Source organism: Oncorhynchus keta, chromosome 27 (assembly GCF_023373465.1).
Source record: "Oncorhynchus keta strain PuntledgeMale-10-30-2019 chromosome 27, Oket_V2, whole genome shotgun sequence".
NCBI lineage: Eukaryota > Metazoa > Chordata > Actinopteri > Salmoniformes > Salmonidae > Oncorhynchus > Oncorhynchus keta.
This window is the reverse complement of record NC_068447.1, coordinates 4,407,371-4,425,059: the sequence shown is the minus strand read 5'-3', so window position 1 is coordinate 4,425,059 and position 17,689 is coordinate 4,407,371. Positions and strand designations below refer to the sequence as shown.

Below are 17,689 nucleotides of genomic sequence, written 5' to 3'. Positions count from 1 at the left end.
TCATCAGGTATGTAACAGAGTCTACACCTTCATCAGGTATGTAACAGAGTCTATCTATTCTACACCTTCATCAGGTATGTAACAGAGTCTACACCTTCATCAGGTATGTAACAGAGTCTACTCCTTCATCAGGTATGTAACAGAGTCTACACCTTCATCAGGTATGTAACAGAGTCTACACCTTCATCAGGTATGTAACAGAGTCTATATATTCTACACCTTCATCAGATATGTAACAGAGTCTACACCTTCATCAGGTATGTAACAGAGTCTACACCTTCATCAGGTATGTAACAGAGTCTACACCTTCATCAGGTATGTAACAGAGTCTATCTATTCTACACTTTCATCAGGTATGTAACAGAGTCTACACCTTCATCAGGTATGTAACAGAGTCTACACCTTCATCAGGTATGTAACAGAGTCTACACCTTCATCAGGTATGTAACAGAGTCTACACCTTCATCAGGTATGTAACAGAGTCTACACCTTCATCAGGTATGTAACAGAGTCTACACCTTCATCAGGTATGTAACAGAGTCTATCTAGTCTACACCTTCATCAGGTATGTAACAGAGTCTATCTATTCTACACCTTCATCAGGTATGTAACAGAGTCTATCTATTCTACACCTTCATCAGGTATGCAACACGGTCTACACCTTCATCAGGTATGTAACAGAGTCTACACCTTCATCAGGTATGTAACAGAGTCTACTCCTTCATCAGGTATGTAACAGAGTCTATCTATTCTACACCTTCATCAGGTATGTAACAGAGACTACTCCTTCATCAGGTATGTAACAGAGTCTACTCCTTCATCAGGTATGTAACAGAGTCTACACCTTCATCAGGTATGTAACAGAGTCTATCTATTCTACACCTTCATCAGGTATGTAACAGAGTCTACACCTTCATCAGGTATGTAACAGAGTCTACACCTTCATCAGGTATGTAACAGAGTCTACACCTTCATCAGGTATGTAACAGAGTCTATCTATTCTACACCTTCATCAGGTATGTAACAGAGTCTATCTATTCTACACCTTCATCAGGTATGTAACAGAGTCTACTCCTTCATCAGGTATGTAACAGAGTCTACACCTTCATCAGGTATGTAACAGAGTCTATGTATTCTACACCTTCATCAGGTATGTAACAGAGTCTACACCTTCATCAGGTATGTAACAGAGTCTATCTATTCTACACCTTCATCAGGTATGTAACAGAGTCTACACCTTCATCAGGTATGTAACAGAGTCTATCTATTCTACACCTTCATCAGGTATGTAACAGAGTCTACACCTTCATCAGGTATGTAACAGAGTCTATCTATTCTACACCTTCATCAGGTATGTAACAGAGTCTACTCCTTCATCAGGTATGTAACAGAGTCTACACCTTCATCAGGTATGTAACAGAGTCTATGTATTCTACACCTTCATCAGGTATGTAACAGAGTCTACACCTTCATCAGGTATGTAACAGAGTCTATCTATTCTACACCTTCATCAGGTATGTAACAGAGTCTACACCTTCATCAGGTATGTAACAGAGTCTACACCTTCATCAGGTATGTAACAGAGTCTACACCTTCATCAGGTATGTAACAGAGTCTACTCCTTCATCAGGTATGTAACAGAGTCTACACCTTCATCAGGTATGTAACAGAGTCTATCTATTCTACACCTTCATCAGGTATGTAACAGAGTCTACACCTTCATCAGGTATGTAACAGAGTCTATCTATTCTACACCTTCATCAGGTATGTAACAGAGTCTACACCTTCATCAGGTATGTAACAGAGTCTACTCCTTCATCAGGTATGTAACAGAGTCTACACCTTCATCAGGTATGTAACAGAGTCTACTCCTTCATCAGGCATGTAACAGAGTCTACACCTTCATCAGGTATGTAACAGAGTCTATCTATTCTACACCTTCATCAGGTATGTAACAAGAGTCTACACCTTCATCAGGTATGTAACAGAGTCTATCTATTCTACACCTTCATCAGGTATGTAACAGAGTCTACACCTTCATCAGGTATGTAACAGAGTCTATCTATTCTACACCTTCATCAGGTATGTAACAGAGTCTATGTATTCTACACCTTCATCAGGTATGTAACAGAGTCTACACCTTCATCAGGTATGTAACAGAGTCTATCTAATAAAGTAGTCTGTCAAATAAAAGCTAAGAGTCTATATTTTGGGTGAAATTCAGGCATTCAGTAGATATGTTTTCCATCCTTAAAATTATAAATAATTTGATTTCTGAACATGCAGATGGATAAGGGGTCTTAAAAATAACCATCAACTAGAAAAAGTCTTGAAATGTATTAGAAATGCATAAAAACGTTATAATGATGAAGCAACGACCCCTGACAACATTTATGTTCAGTTTTGGAGAAATTATTTGCTTTCTGTAAGTTTAAGAAACATTGCCTAGTAACTTGTCATTCTGTTACCAAAACCCCCATATCTTCAAAATATTGTCTAATTTCTCTCCTTCATGAGGAGGGGGCTAATGAAAGTTCACTAGCACAGTAGAGCACAGTAGAGCACAGTACAGTAGAACACAGTAGAGCACAGTACAGTAGAACACAGTAGAGCACAGTACAGTAGAGCACAGTAGAGCACAGTAGAGCACAGTACAGTAGAACACAGTAGAGCACAGTAGAGCACAGTAGAGCACAGTAGAACACAGTAGAATACAATAGAACACAGTATAGTAGAACACAGTAGAGCACAGTAGAGCACAGTAGAGCACAGCACAGTAGAGCACAGTACAGTAGAGCACAGTAGAACACAGCACAGTAGAGCACAGTACAGTAGAGCACAGTAGAACACAGTAGAGCACAGTAGAGCACAGTAGAGCACAGTACAGTAGAGCACAGTAGAACACAGTAGAGCACAGCAGAGCACAGTAGAGCACAGTACAGTAGAACACAGTAGAGCACAGTAGAGCACAGTAGAGCACAGTACAGTAGAACACAGTAGAGCACAGTAGAGCACAGTAGAACACAGCACAGTAGAGTACAGTAGAACACAGTAGAACACAGCACAGTAGAGCACAGTAGAACACACACAGTACAGTATAGCACAGTAGAACACAGAACAGTAGAGCACAGTAGAACACAGTAGAGCACAGTAGAGCACCGTAGAACAACGCACAGTAGAGTACAGTAGAACACAGTAGAACACAGTAGAACACAGTACAGTATAGCACAGTAGAACACAGAATAGTAGAGCACAGTAGAGTACAGTACAGTAGAGCACAGTAGAGTAGAGCACAGTAGAACACAGTACAGTAGAACACAGTACAGTAGAGCACAGTAGAGCACACTACAGTAAAGTAGAGCGCAGGACAGTAAAGTAGAGCGCAGTACAGTAAAGTAGAGCGCAGTACAGTAAAGTAGAGTACAGTAGAGCACTGTACAGTAAAGTAGAGCACAGTACAGTAAAGTAGAGCGCAGTACAGTAGAGTAGAGCGCAGTACAGTAAAGCAGAGCGCAGTACAGTAGAGTAGAGCGCAGTACAGTAAAGCAGAGCGCAGTACAGTAGAGTAGAGCGCAGTACAGTAAAGCAGAGCGCAGTACAGTAGAGTAGAGCGCAGTACAGTAGAGTAGAGCGCAGTACAGTAGAGCGCAGTACAGTAAAGCAGAACGCAGTACAGTAGAGTAGAGCGCAGTACAGTAAAGCAGAGCGCAGTACAGTAGAGTAGAGCGCAGTACAGTAGAGTAGAGCGCAGTATAGTCAAGTAGAGCGCAGTACTACAGAGTCATAGTACTGTAAAGTACTGTAAAGTATCAAAGTATCAGAGTCCTAGTCCTGTAAAGTATCAGAGTCCTAGTCCTGTAAAGTATTAGAGTCGCAGTCCAGTAAAGTATCAGAGTCCTAGTCCTGTAAAGTATCAGAGTCCTAGTCCAGTAAAGTATCAGAGTCGTAGTCCTGTAAAGTATCAGAGTCCTAGTCCAGTAAAGTATCAGAGTCCTAGTCCAGTAAAGTATCAGAGTCGTAGTCCTGTAAAGTATCAGAGTCCTAGTCCTGTAAAGTATCACAGTTGTAGTCCAGTAAAGTATCAGAGTCCTAGTCCTGTAAAGTATCAGAGTCCTAGTACTGTAAAGTATCAGAGTCCTAGTACTGTAAAGTATCAGAGTCCTAGTCCAGTAAAGTATCAGAGTCCTAGTCCAGTAAAGTATCAGAGTCCTAGTCCTGTAAAGTATCAGAGTCCTAGTCCAGTAAAGTATCAGAGTCCTAGTCCTGTAAAGTATCAGAGTCCTAGTCCAGTAAAGTATCAGAGTCGTAGTCCTGTAAAGTATCAGAGTCCTAGTCCAGTAAAGTATCAGAGTCCTAGTCCAGTAAAGTATCAGAGTCCTAGTCCAGTAAAGTATCAGAGTCCTAGTCCTGTAAAGTATCAGAGTTAAGGTAATGTAAAGTATCAGAGTCCTAGTCCAGTAAAGTATCAGAGTCCTAGTCCTGTAAAGTATCAGAGTCCTAGTCCAGTAAAGTATCAGAGTCCTAGTCCAGTAAAGTATCAGAGTCCTAGTCCTGTAAAGTATCAGAGTTGTAGTACTGTAACTAAAACTTTCCCCCAATAAAGCAGCACATATCCATATAGATTCATGGAAACAAACATTTTGTTACGGTTTGAGGGTTGCATAATAATAAGCCAATCATAAGCCAGCTGGTTCACATGGAGAAGTGAACCAGACTACGTAGCCGTGGCAACACCCTTCTAGGAACACTCATAAAGCACTAGGTCACCGGTCCGGACTTATCAAAGACAAATAAAACAATCAGATAGTAGGGAATCTTAGGAGAGAGCTGCTTGTTGAGAGGTAAAGTCACGTAGAGCCATTTAGTATGGGCTTTGGTGCTGTAGAAAACAAAAGAACACAACAGAATGGTATTGAAAGAGAGGAGAAGAGAAGAGAGGAGAGGAGGGGAGAGGAGGGGAGGGGAGAGGAGAGGAGAGGAGAGGAGGGGAAGTGGAGAGGAGAGGAGAGGAGAGGAGAGGAGGGGAGGGGAGGGGAGAGGAGAGGGGAAAGGAGGGGAGGGAGGGGAGGGGAGAGGAGAGGAGAGGAGAGGAGAGGAGGGGAGGGGAGAGGAGAGGAGAGGGAGAGGAGAGGAGGGGAGAGGAGGGGGAGAGGAGGGGAGGAGAGGAGGGGAGGGGAGAGGAGAGGAGGAGAGGAGAGGAGAGGAGAGGAGAGGAGAGGGAGGAGGAGGAGGGGGAGGGGAGGGGGAGGAGAGGAGAGGAGAGAGGAGAGGAGAGGAGAGGAGAGGAGAGGAGAGGAGAGGAGAGGGAGAGGAGGGGAGGAGGAGGAGGGGAGGGAGGGGAGGGGAGGGGAGGGGAGGGGAGGGAGAGGAGGGAGAGGAGAGGAGAGGAGAGGAGAGGAGAGGAGAGAGGAGAGGAGGAGGAGGGAGGGGAGAGGGAGGGAGAGGAGGGGAGGGGAGAGGAGGGGAGGGGAGGGAGGGAGGAGGGAGGGAGGGGGAGGGAGGGGAGGGGAGGGGAGGGGAGGGAGGGGAAAGGAGGGGAGAGGAGGGGAGGGGAGGGAGGGGAGAGGAGAGGAGAGGAGAGGAGAGGAGGCGTGAATGGAGGAGTATAGGTCAGGTAAATGCTGACAGTGTAAGCAGGGATAATAAAGGACGACCCTCTACTGTCCTCGCATCTGATTGGACATCACATCGTTAGATAACCCAGAAACACAGACCTGTCTTTCAGACACGTACACTACATGACCAAAAGTACGTGGACAGCTGCTCATCCAACATCTCATTGCAAAATCATGGGCATTAATATGGAGTTGGTCCCCCACTTTGCTGCTATTACAGCCTCCACTCTTCTGGGAAGGCTTTCCACTAGATGTTGGAACATTGCTGCTATAACAGCCTCCACTCTTCTGGGAAGGCTTTCCACTAGATGTTGGAACATTGCTGCTATAACAGCCTCCACTCTTCTGGGAAGGCTTTCCACTAGATGTTGGAACATTGCTGCTATAACAGCCTCCACTCTTCTGGGAAGGCTTTCCACTAGATGTTGGAACATTGCTGCTATAACAGCCTCCACTCTTCTGGGAAGGCTTTCCACTAGATGTTGGAACATTGCTGCTATAACAGCCTCCACTCTTCTGGGAAGGCTTTCCACTAGATGTTGGAACATTGCTGCTATAACAGCCTCCGCTCTTCTGGGAAGGCTTTCCACTCGATGTTGGAACATTGCTGCTATAACAGCCTCCACTCTTTTGGGAAGGAGTTCTACTAGATGTTGGAACATTGCTGCTATAACAGCCTCCAGTCTTCTGGGAAGGCTTTCCACTAGATGTTGGAACATTACTGCTATAACAGCCTCCAGTCTTCTGGGAAGGCTTTCCACTCGATGTTGGAACATTGCTGCTATAACAGCCTCCACTCTTTTGGGAAGGAGTTCTACTAGATGTTGGAACATTGCTGCTATAACAGCCTCCAGTCTTCTGGGAAGGCTTTCCACTCAATGTTGGAACATTGCTGCTATAACAGCCTCCACTCTTCTGGGAAGGATTTCCACTCGATGTTGGGACATTGCTGCAGGGACTTGTTTCCATTCATCCACAAGTGATTAGGCCTGGCTCGCAGTCGGCGTTACAATTCATCCCAAAAGGTGTTCGATGGGGTTGAAGTCAGGGCTCTGTGCAGCTCAGTCAAGTTCTTTGTGAGCTTGTGTGGCCTACCACTTCGCGGCTGAGTTGTTGTTGCTCCTAGACATTTCCACTTCACAATAACAGCACCCACAGTTGACCGGGGAAGCTTTAGCAGAGCAGAGATTTGATGAACTGACTTGTTGGAAAGGTGGCATCTTATGATGGTGCCACGTTGAAAGTCACTGAGTTCTTCAGTCAGGCCATTCTTCTGCCGATATTTGTCTATGGAGATTGCATGGCTGTGTGCTCGAAATTATACACCTGTCAGCAACAGGTGTGGATAAAATTGCCGAATCCAGTAATTTGAAGAGGTGTCCACATACTTGTGTATATATATACATACAGAGCATTCGAAATGTATTCAGACACCTTGACTTTTTCACATTTTGTTACATTACAGCTTTTTCTAAAATGGATTAAATTGTTTTTATCCTCATCAATCTACACACCCCATAATGACATCACAATACCCCATAAATGACATCACAATACCCCATAAATTACATCACAATACCCCATAATGACGTCACAATACCCCATAATGACATCACAATACCCCATAATGACATGACAATACCCCATAATGACATCACAATACCCCATAATGACATGACAATACCCCATAATGACATCACAATACCCCATAATGACATCACAATGTCAAAGCAAAAATAGGTTTTTAGATTTATTTTCAAATGTATATAAAAATAATAATTGAAATATCACATTTACATTAGTATTCTGACGCTTTACTCAGTACTTTGTTTAAGTACCTTTGGCAGAGATTACAGCCTCGAGTCTTCTTGGGTATGATGCTACAAGCTTGCCACACCTGTATTTGGGGAATTTCTCCCATTCTTCTCTGCAGATCCTCTCAAGCTCTGTCAGGTTGGATGGGGAGCGTCATTTCATAGCTATCTCCAGAGATATTCGATCGGGTTCAAGTCCGGCCTCTGGCTGGGCCACTCAAGGACATTCGGAGACTTGTCCCAAAGTCACTCTTGCATTGTCTTGGCTGTGTGCTTAGGGTCGCTGTCCTATTGGAAGGTGAACCTTCGCCCCAGTCAGAGGTCCTGAGCGCTCTTGAGAAGGCTTTCATCAAGAAACTCTCTGTTCTTTGCTCCTTTCATCTTTCCCTCGATCCTGACTAGTCTCCCAGTCCCTGCTGCTGAAAAACATCCCCACAGCATGACGCTGCCACCACCATGCTTCACCGTAGGGATGGTGCCAGGTTTTCTCTAAACGTGATGCTTGGCATTCAGGCCAAAGAGTTCAATCTTGGTTTCATCAGACCAGAGAATCTTGTTTCTCGTGGTCTGAGAGTCTTTAGGTGCCTTTTGGCAAACTCCAAGCGGGCTTCCGTCTGGCCACTCTACCATATGCAGAGATAGTTGTCCTTCTGGAAGGTTCTCTCATCTCCACAGAGGAACTGATGATGGAGGCCACTGTGTTCTTGGGGAACTTCAATGCTGCACAATTTTGTTAGTACCCTTCCCCAGATCTGTGCCTCGACACAATCCTGTCTCAGGTCTCTACAGACAATTCCTTTGACCATAAAACCTGTTTTTGCTTTGTCATTATGGGGTACTGTGTGTAGATTCATGTAGAAAAACATGAATTTAATACATTTTAGAATATGGCTGTAACTTAACAAAATGTGGAAAAAGTCAAGGGGTCTGAATACTTTCTGAATCCACTGTATGTACCGAAGCACGTCTATAAGGCCACCTACCCATAATGCACTGCATACAGCAACCACCTCCCCCATAATACACTGCATACGGCAACCACCTCCCCCATAATGCACTGCATACGGCAACCACCTCCCCCATAATGCACTGCATACGGCAACCACCTCCCCCACAATGCACTGCATACGGCAACCACCTCCCCCATAATGCACTGCATACGGCAACCACCTCCCCCATAATGCACTGCATACGGCAACCACCTCCCCCATAATGCACTGCATACGGCAACCACCTCCCCCATAATGCACTGCATACGGCAACCACCTCCCCTATAATGCACTGCATACGGCAACCACCTCCCCCATAATGCACTGCATAAGGCAACCACCTCCCCCATAATGCACTGCATACGGCAACCACCTCCCCTATAATGCACTGCATACGGCAACCACCTCCCCCATAATGCACTGCATAAGGCAACCACCTCCCCCATAATGCACTGCATACGGCAACCACCTCCCCCATAATGCACTGCATACGGCAACCACCTCCCCCATAATGCACTGCATACGGCAACCACCTCCCCCATAATGCACTGCATACGGCAACCACCTCCCCCATAATGCACTGCATACGGCAACCACCTCCCCCATAATGCACTGCATACGGCAACCACCTCCCCCATTCATTGGTTGTGTAAAATTCAACAACAAACAAAGGTAAATAAAATGGTTAAATGCCTTGTTGTATTATAGGGTTAATACACGTTCTGTGGATGACTACTGCAGGGCAGATTACGACTTACTGCAGACACTTCTCTGCTCTGACATAGCTTTACCGACACTTTCAGTGTTACCGTGTTGGGTATAAAGTAGACCTTCAGTTCAGAGCGACTTTTACACGGCTCGTTGCAACCTGGTCTCAGAGCAGTTCGTATTATTCTGTACGTAAATCCGAAAGAACACTCTGTTTAGATATGATATGTTACGTTTGGTCTGGTTACATAAGACAGATGGTTTACTTACGGCAAAAAAACGAACGGAGGTTAGTCGGGGTCGATGGGTGGGGCGTATATTACGGACGTCTAACAACCCAAAGAATCTCAGACACCTGACGCAGACGACACCATTCTGTATACTTCAATCGATCGCTGCCCGCACCTGCCCGCCCGTCCAACATCACTACTCTGGACGGCTCTGACTTAGAATACGTGGACAACTACAAATACCTAGGTGTCTTGTTAGACTGTATACTCTCCTTCCAGACTCACATCAAACATCTCCAATCCAAAGTTAAATCTAGAATTGGCTTCCTATTTCACAACAAAGTCTCCTTCACTCATGCTGCCAAATATACCCTTGTAAAACTGACCATCCTACCTATATTTGACTTCGGGCGATGTCATTTACAAAATAGCCTCCAATACCCTACTCAATAAATTGGATGCAGTCTGTCACAGTGCCATCCGTTCTGTGAACAAAGCCCCATTTACTACCCACCACTGCGACCTGTACGCTCTCGTTGGCTGGCCCTCGCTTCATACTCGTCGCCAAACCCACTGGCTCCAGGTCATCTACAAGACCCTGCTAGGTAAAGTCCCCCCTTATCTCAGCTCGCTGGTCACCATAGCATCTCCCACCTATAGCACACGCTCCAGCAGGTATATCTCTCTAGTCACCCCCAAAACCAATTCTTTCTTTGGCCGCCTCTCCTTCCAGTTCTCTGCTGCCAATGACTGGAACGAACTACAAAAATCTCTGAAACTGGAAACACTTATCTCCCTCACTAGCTTTAAGCACCAACTGTCAGAGCAGCTCACAGATTACTGCACCTGTACATAGCCCACCTATAATTTAGCCCAAACAACTACCTCTTTCCCTACTGTATTTATTTTATTTATTTATTTATTTATTTTGCTCCTTTGCACCCCATTATTTTTATTTCTACTTTGCACATTCTTCCACTGCAAATCTACCATTCCAGTGTTTTACTTGCTATATTGTCTTTACTTTGCCACCATGGCCTTTTTTTTTGCCTTTACCTCCCTTCTCACCTCATTTGCTCACCCAGTTGCTCTCCAGATGGGAGGGTTGACCGACCACCCAGTAGCCTTTCAGTGCAGTATTTTACTTTGTGTGGGGGAGGGGGGTGCCTTGCTCAAGGACACAACGGCAGGAGATATTATACAGTGATCAGAGACCAGCAGCCTTCCACTCTCAATACCAGAGATAATATCGTAATAATGCTGTTTATTTTGTGAAGTGTTCCTTGCTCTATAAAACTTATTTTTGCCCATGGTGTTAGACAAGTGACTTGAGCTTTGTTAAAACAAATCGGTCCTACTAGTGTGAAGGAGACGTGGCAAAAAAAAAAAGTTTCTATCAAGCCCTGATGTACATTTTGCAAATTGGTAAGGGATAACACGAATTGTAATTAGTAACAAACAGTATCATACGAAATGGATCAAGGAAAATAAAATAAAATCATACATTCCACGAGGAACGTAACATACTGTATCATACTAAATGGAGCATTCGGATTTATGTACAGAATAATACAAAATGCTCTGAGACCAGGTTGCTCATACACAAAACACAAGCATTCAGCCCACATACACTCTCCCTTTCGCATACACACACACACAGAGCACGCCTAGAGCACATTCACAGATATTTGTAAGAAACAGGGCAGACTGTACTATCACACAGCAGGCAGACTAGTTACTATCACACAGCAGGCAGACTGTACTATCACAGGGCAGGCAGACTAGTTACTATCACAGGGCAGGCAGACTAGTTACTATCACAGGGCAGGTAGACTAGTTACTATCACAGGGCAGGCAGACTAGTTACTATCACAGGGCAGGCAGACTAGTTACTATCACAGGGCAGGCAGACTAGTTACTATCACACAGCAGGCAGACTAGTTACTATCACAGGGCAGACTAGTTACTATCACAGGGCAGGCAGACTATTGACTATCACAGGGCAGGCAGACTAGTGACTATCACACAGCAGGCAGACTAGTTACTATCACAGGGCAGACTAGTTACTATCACACAGCAGGCAGACTGTACTATCACAGGGCAGGCAGACTAGTTACTATCACAGGGCAGACAGACTAGTTACTATCACAGGGCAGGCAGACTAGTTCCTTTCACACAGCAGGCAGACTAGTTACTATCACAGGGCAGACTAGTTACTATCACAGGGCAGGCAGACTATTGACTATCACAGGGCAGGCAGACTAGTGACTATCACACAGCAGGCAGACTAGTTACTATCACACAGCAGGCAGACTAGTTACTATCACACAGCAGGCAGACTGTACTATCACAGGGCAGGCAGACTAGTTACTATCACACAGCAGGAAGACTAGTTACTATCACACAGCAGGCAGACTAGTTACTATCACACAGCAGGCAGACTGTACTATCACAGGGCAGGCAGACTAGTGACTATCACACAGCAGGCAGACTAGTTACTATCACACAGCAGGCAGACTAGTTACTATCACACAGCAGGCAGACTGTACTATCACAGGGCAGGCAGACTAGTTACTATCACACAGCAGGCAGACTAGTTACTATCACAGGGCAAACTAGTTACTATCACAGGGCAGACTAGTTACAATCACAGGGCAGACTAGTTACTATCACAGGGCAGGCAGACTAGTTACTATCACACAGCAGGCAGACTAGTTACTATCACAGGGCAGGCAGACTAGTTACTATCACAGGGCAGGCAGACTAGTTACTATCACACAGCAGGCAGACTAGTTACTATCACAGGGCAGACTAGTTACTATCACACAGCAGGCAGACTGTACTATCACAGGGCAGGCAGACTAGTTACTATCACAGGGCAGGCAGACTAGTTACTATCACAGGGCAGGCAGACTAGTTACTATCACACAGCAGGCAGACTAGTTACTATCACAGGGCAGACTAGTTACTATCACAGGGCAGGCAGACTATTGACTATCACACAGCAGGCAGACTAGTTACTATCACACAGCAGGCAGACTAGTTACTATCACAGGGCAGACTAGTTACTATCACACGGCAGGCAGACTAGTGACTATCACACAGCAGGCAGACTAGTTACTATCACACAGCAGGCAGACTAGTTACTATCACACAGCAGGCAGACTGTACTATCACAGGGCAGGCAGACTAGTTACTATCACACAGCAGGCAGACTAGTTACTATCACACAGCAGGCAGACTAGTTACTATCACACAGCAGGCAGACTGTACTATCACAGGGCAGGCAGACTAGTTACTATCACACAGCAGGCAGACTAGTTACTATCACACAGCAGGCAGACTAGTTACTATCACACAGCAGGCAGACTAGTTACTATCACACAGCAGGCAGACTGTACTATCACAGGGCAGGCAGACTAGTTACTATCACACAGCAGGCAGACTAGTTACTATCACAGGGCAAACTAGTTACTATCACAGGGCAGACTAGTTACTATCACAGGGCAGACTAGTTACTATCACAGGGCAGGCAGACTAGTTACTATCACACAGCAGGCAGACTAGTTACTATCACAGGGCAAACTAGTTACTATCACAGGGCAGACTAGTTACTATCACAGGGCAGACTAGTTACTATCACAGGGCAGGCAGACTAGTTACTATCACACAGCAGGCAGACTAGTTACTATCACAGGGCAGACTAGTTACTATCACACAGCAGGCAGACTGTACTATCACAGGGCAGGCAGACTAGTTACTATCACAGGGCAGGCAGACTAGTTACTATCACAGGGCAGGCAGACTAGTTACTATCACACAGCAGGCAGACTAGTTACTATCACAGGGCAGACTAGTTACTATCACAGGGCAGGCAGACTAGTTACTATCACACAGCAGGCAGACTAGTTACTATCACACAGCAGGCAGACTAGTTACTATCACACAGCAGGCAGACTGTACTATCACAGGGCAGGCAGACTAGTTACTATCACACAGCAGGCAGACTAGTTACTATCACACAGCAGGCAGACTGTACTATCACAGGGCAGGCAGACTAGTTACTATCACACAGCAGGCAGACTAGTTACTATCACACACCAGGCAGACTAGTTACTATCACACAGCAGGCAGACGAGTTACTATCACACAGCAGGCAGACTGTACTATCACAGGGCAGGCAGACTAGTTACTATCACACAGCAGGCAGACTAGTTACTATCACAGGGCAAACTAGTTACTATCACAGGGCAGACTAGTTACAATCACAGGGCAGACTAGTTACTATCACAGGGCAGGCAGACTAGTTACTATCACACAGCAGGCAGACTAGTTACTATCACAGGGCAGACTAGTTACTATCACACAGCAGGCAGACTAGTTACTATCACAGGGCAGACTAGTTACTATCACACAGCAGGCAGACTAGTTACTACCACAGGGCAGACTAGTTACTATCACAGGGCAGGCAGACTAGTTACTATCACACAGCAGGCAGACTAGTTACTATCACACAGCAGGCAGACTAGTTACTAGCACACAGCAGGCAGACTGTACTATCACAGGGCAGGCAGACTAGTTACTATCACAGGGCAGGTAGACTAGTTACTATCACAGGGCAGGCAGACTAGTTACTATCACAGGGCAGGCAGACTAGTTACTATCACACAGCAGGCAGATTAGTTACTATCACAGGGCAAACTAGTTACTATCACAGGGCAGACTAGTTACAATCACAGGGCAGACTAGTTACTATCACAGGGCAGGAGACTAGTTACTATCACACAGCAGGCAGACTAGTTACTATCACAGGGCAGACTAGTTACTATCACACAGCAGGCAGACTAGTTACTATCACAGGGCAGACTAGTTACTATCACACAGCAGGCAGACTAGTTACTACCACAGGGCAGACTAGTTACTATCACAGGGCAGGCAGACTAGTTACTATCACACAGCAGGCAGACTAGTTACTATCACACAGCAGGCAGACTGTACTACCACAGGGCAGGCAGACTAGTTACTATCACACAGCAGGCAGACTAGTTACTATCACACAGCAGGCAGACTAGTTACTAGCACACAGCAGGCAGACTGTACTATCACAGGGCAGGCAGACTAGTTACTATCACACAGCAGTCAGACAAGTGACTATCACAGGGCAGACTAGTTACTATCACACAGCAGGCAGACTAGTTACTATCACAGGGCAGACTAGTTACTATCACACAGCAGGCAGACTAGTTACTATCACAGGGCAGACTAGTTACTATCACACAGCAGGCAGACTAGTTACTATCACACAGCAGGCAGACTAGTTACTATCACACAGCAGGCAGACTGTACTATCACAGGGCAGGCAGACTAGTTACTATCACACAGCAGACAGACAAGTGACTATCACAGGGCAGACTAGTTACTATCACACAGCAGGCAGACTAGTTACTATCACAGGGCAGACTAGTTACTATCACACAGCAGGCAGACTAGTTACTATCACACAGCGGGCAGACTAGCTACTATCACACAGCAGGCAGACTAGTTACTAGCACACAGCAGGCAGACTGTACTATCACAGGGCAGGCAGACTAGTTACTATCACACAGCAGGCAGACAAGTGACTATCACAGGGCAGACTAGTTACTATCACAGGGCAGACAGACAAGTGACTATCACAGGGCAGACTAGTGACTATCACACAGCAGGCAGACTAGTTACTATCACAGGGCAGGCAGACTAGTTACTATCACAGGGCAGACTAGTTACTATCACACAGCAGGCAGACTAGTTACTATCACAGGGCAGGCAGACTAGTGACTATCACACAGCAGGCAGACTAGTTACTATCACAGGGCAGGCAGACTAGTGACTATCACAGGGCAGACTAGTTACTATCACAGGGCAGGCAGACTAGTTACTATCACAGGGCAGGCAGACTAGTTACTATCACAGGGCAGGTAGACTAGTTACTATCACAGGGCAGACTAGTTACTATCACAGGGCAGGCAGACTAGTGACTATCACACAGCAGGCAGACTAGTTACTATCACAGGGCAGGCAGACTAGTGACTATCACAGGGCAGACTAGTTACTATCACAGGGCAGGCAGACTAGTTACTATCACAGGGCAGGCAGACTAGTTACTATCACAGGGCAGGCAGACTAGTTACTATCACAGGGCAGGCAGACTAGTTACTATCACAGGGCAGACTAGTTACTATCACAGGGCAGGCAGACTAGTTACTATCACAGGGCAGACTAGTTACTATCACAGGGCAGACTAGTTACTATCACACAGCAGGCAGACTAGTTACTATCACACAGCAGGCAGACTAGTTACTATCACAGGGCAGGCAGACTGTACTATCACAGGGCAGGCAGACTAGTTACTATCACAGGGCAGGCAGACTAGTTACTATCACAGGGCAGGCAGACTAGTTACTATCACACAGCAGGCAGACTAGTTACTATCACAGGGCAGGCAGACTAGTTACTATCACAGGGCAGGCAGACTAGTTACTATCACACGGCCTCTGGGCCAAACAGATTTGCAATAATACTATGCCCACATACACTGCTGCGGGCTAATCCAATACGGAGTTATGTTGGCTGTGGTGTAAATCAGTAGTGTAAATAAATGCTTGGTAATCCTCGGCCAGATGTGTTGAAGACACCAGCTGGTTAATTTGGATAGCCTTCTGAGGAGCTAGTGGCACAGGGGAGCGTTTAAGCAGCAGAGAGCGTAGGGACTCGTGGTAGTCTACATCTATATGGTTAAATAGCGAGTAAACGGTGAGATTGATCGGACCTGGGCAAATGCAGCGTTGTGGAGCACAATAGCCTCTCGCATAAATGGATCCCCTAATAGTCTAACCTTGCTTTATGGCAGCAGAGCAATAACAGAGTAAGTAATCTAGTAGGCATGTTCTGAATAGAGCAGAACGCGTCTTGTTGAATACATGGTGAAATGGTAACTACGGCAAATAGATTACAAAATAGCCTCAAACTAAAAAACTAAATGCACATTTGTTTTAACGGCATACCTTCATAATTCCAGCCTCCTTCTCCGCGACGTTTTTCCTCGTAGCAGCTATAGGCAGCTATATATATATCCTTTCTCTGAAGTCTCCAGTCGTATTGATTGGTACCTTGGTGTACCGCTGCCTGTCCGGTCACTGCAGGCTCTGCTGCTCTGTGATATTAGATAGGTAGAGACCCTGGTTAAAAATCCATTGCACTGCGCAGGCAAATAGATAATGAATGTTGCTGGTAAGATTTGAAAAGAGAGTGTATCTGCGGCGCGACAGTGGTGAAGCGGCTCTACGGCTGCGGGCTGTAATAGACTAATGGAACTAATAGTGGAACACGGGTCAGAATTACAGTGTATTCACTACGGTGCTACTTCCTAACTGCTCTCTCTTTCCTCATAGGCGAAGGCAATAAGGAAACGGCGATAAGAGGAACGAACGGGGGAATGGAGGGAGGGGAGCATGGAAGGGAAGGAACAGGGATTAAAAAGTCAAAGAAAGAGAAGAGACCGCATTCAGACGATTGGCTAGTGATAGTGTAGCACGGTGTATTATGGGCTAGTGATAGTGTAGCACGGTGTATTACGGGATAGTGATAGTGTAGCACGGTGTATTATGGGCTAATGATAGTGTAGCACGGTGTATTATGGGCTAGTGATAGTGTAGCACGGTGTATTATGGGCTAGTGATAGTGTAGCACGGTGTATTATGGGCTAGTGATAGTGTAGCACGGTGTATTATGGGCTAATGATAGTGTAGCACGGTGTATTATGGGCTAGTGATAGTGTAGCACGGTGTATTATAATATATAATAATAATAATAATAATAATAATAATATAATAATATAATATATATATAATATAATATATGCCATTTAGCAGACGCTTTTATCCAAAGCGACTTACAGTCATGTGTGCATACATTCTACGTATTATGGGCTAATGATACCCACTACGGTGTATTATGGGCTAGTGACTGAGTACAGTAGCACGGTGTATTATGGGCTAGTGATAGTGTAGCACGGTGTATTATGGGCTAATGATAGTGTAGCACGGTGTATTATGGGCTAGTGATAGTGTAGCACGGTGTATTATGGGCTAGTGATAGTGTAGCACGGTGTATTATGGGCTAGTGATACTGTAGCACCGTGTATTATGGGCTAGTGATAGTGTAGCATGGTGTACTATGGGCTAGTGATAGTGTAGCACCGTGTATTATGGGCTAATGATAGTGCAGCACGGTGTATTATGGGCTAGTGATAGTGTAGCACTGTGTTTTATGATCTAGTGAAAGTGTAGCACAGT

General features: G+C 45.4%; 1 protein-coding gene across 1 annotated transcript in view; it reads right to left on the bottom strand.

Annotated features, from left to right (window-relative positions):
• LOC127912366 (membrane-associated guanylate kinase, WW and PDZ domain-containing protein 3-like) overlaps positions 1–16,774 on the bottom strand; it is a 64,324-nt gene extending 47,550 nt beyond the window's left edge. The window contains exon 1 of the mRNA XM_052481301.1: positions 16,400–16,774. The gene's annotated coding sequence lies outside the window, so the exon portion shown is untranslated. The remainder of the gene's footprint in view (positions 1–16,399) is intronic.
• Positions 16,775–17,689: the final 915 nt, after the last annotated feature.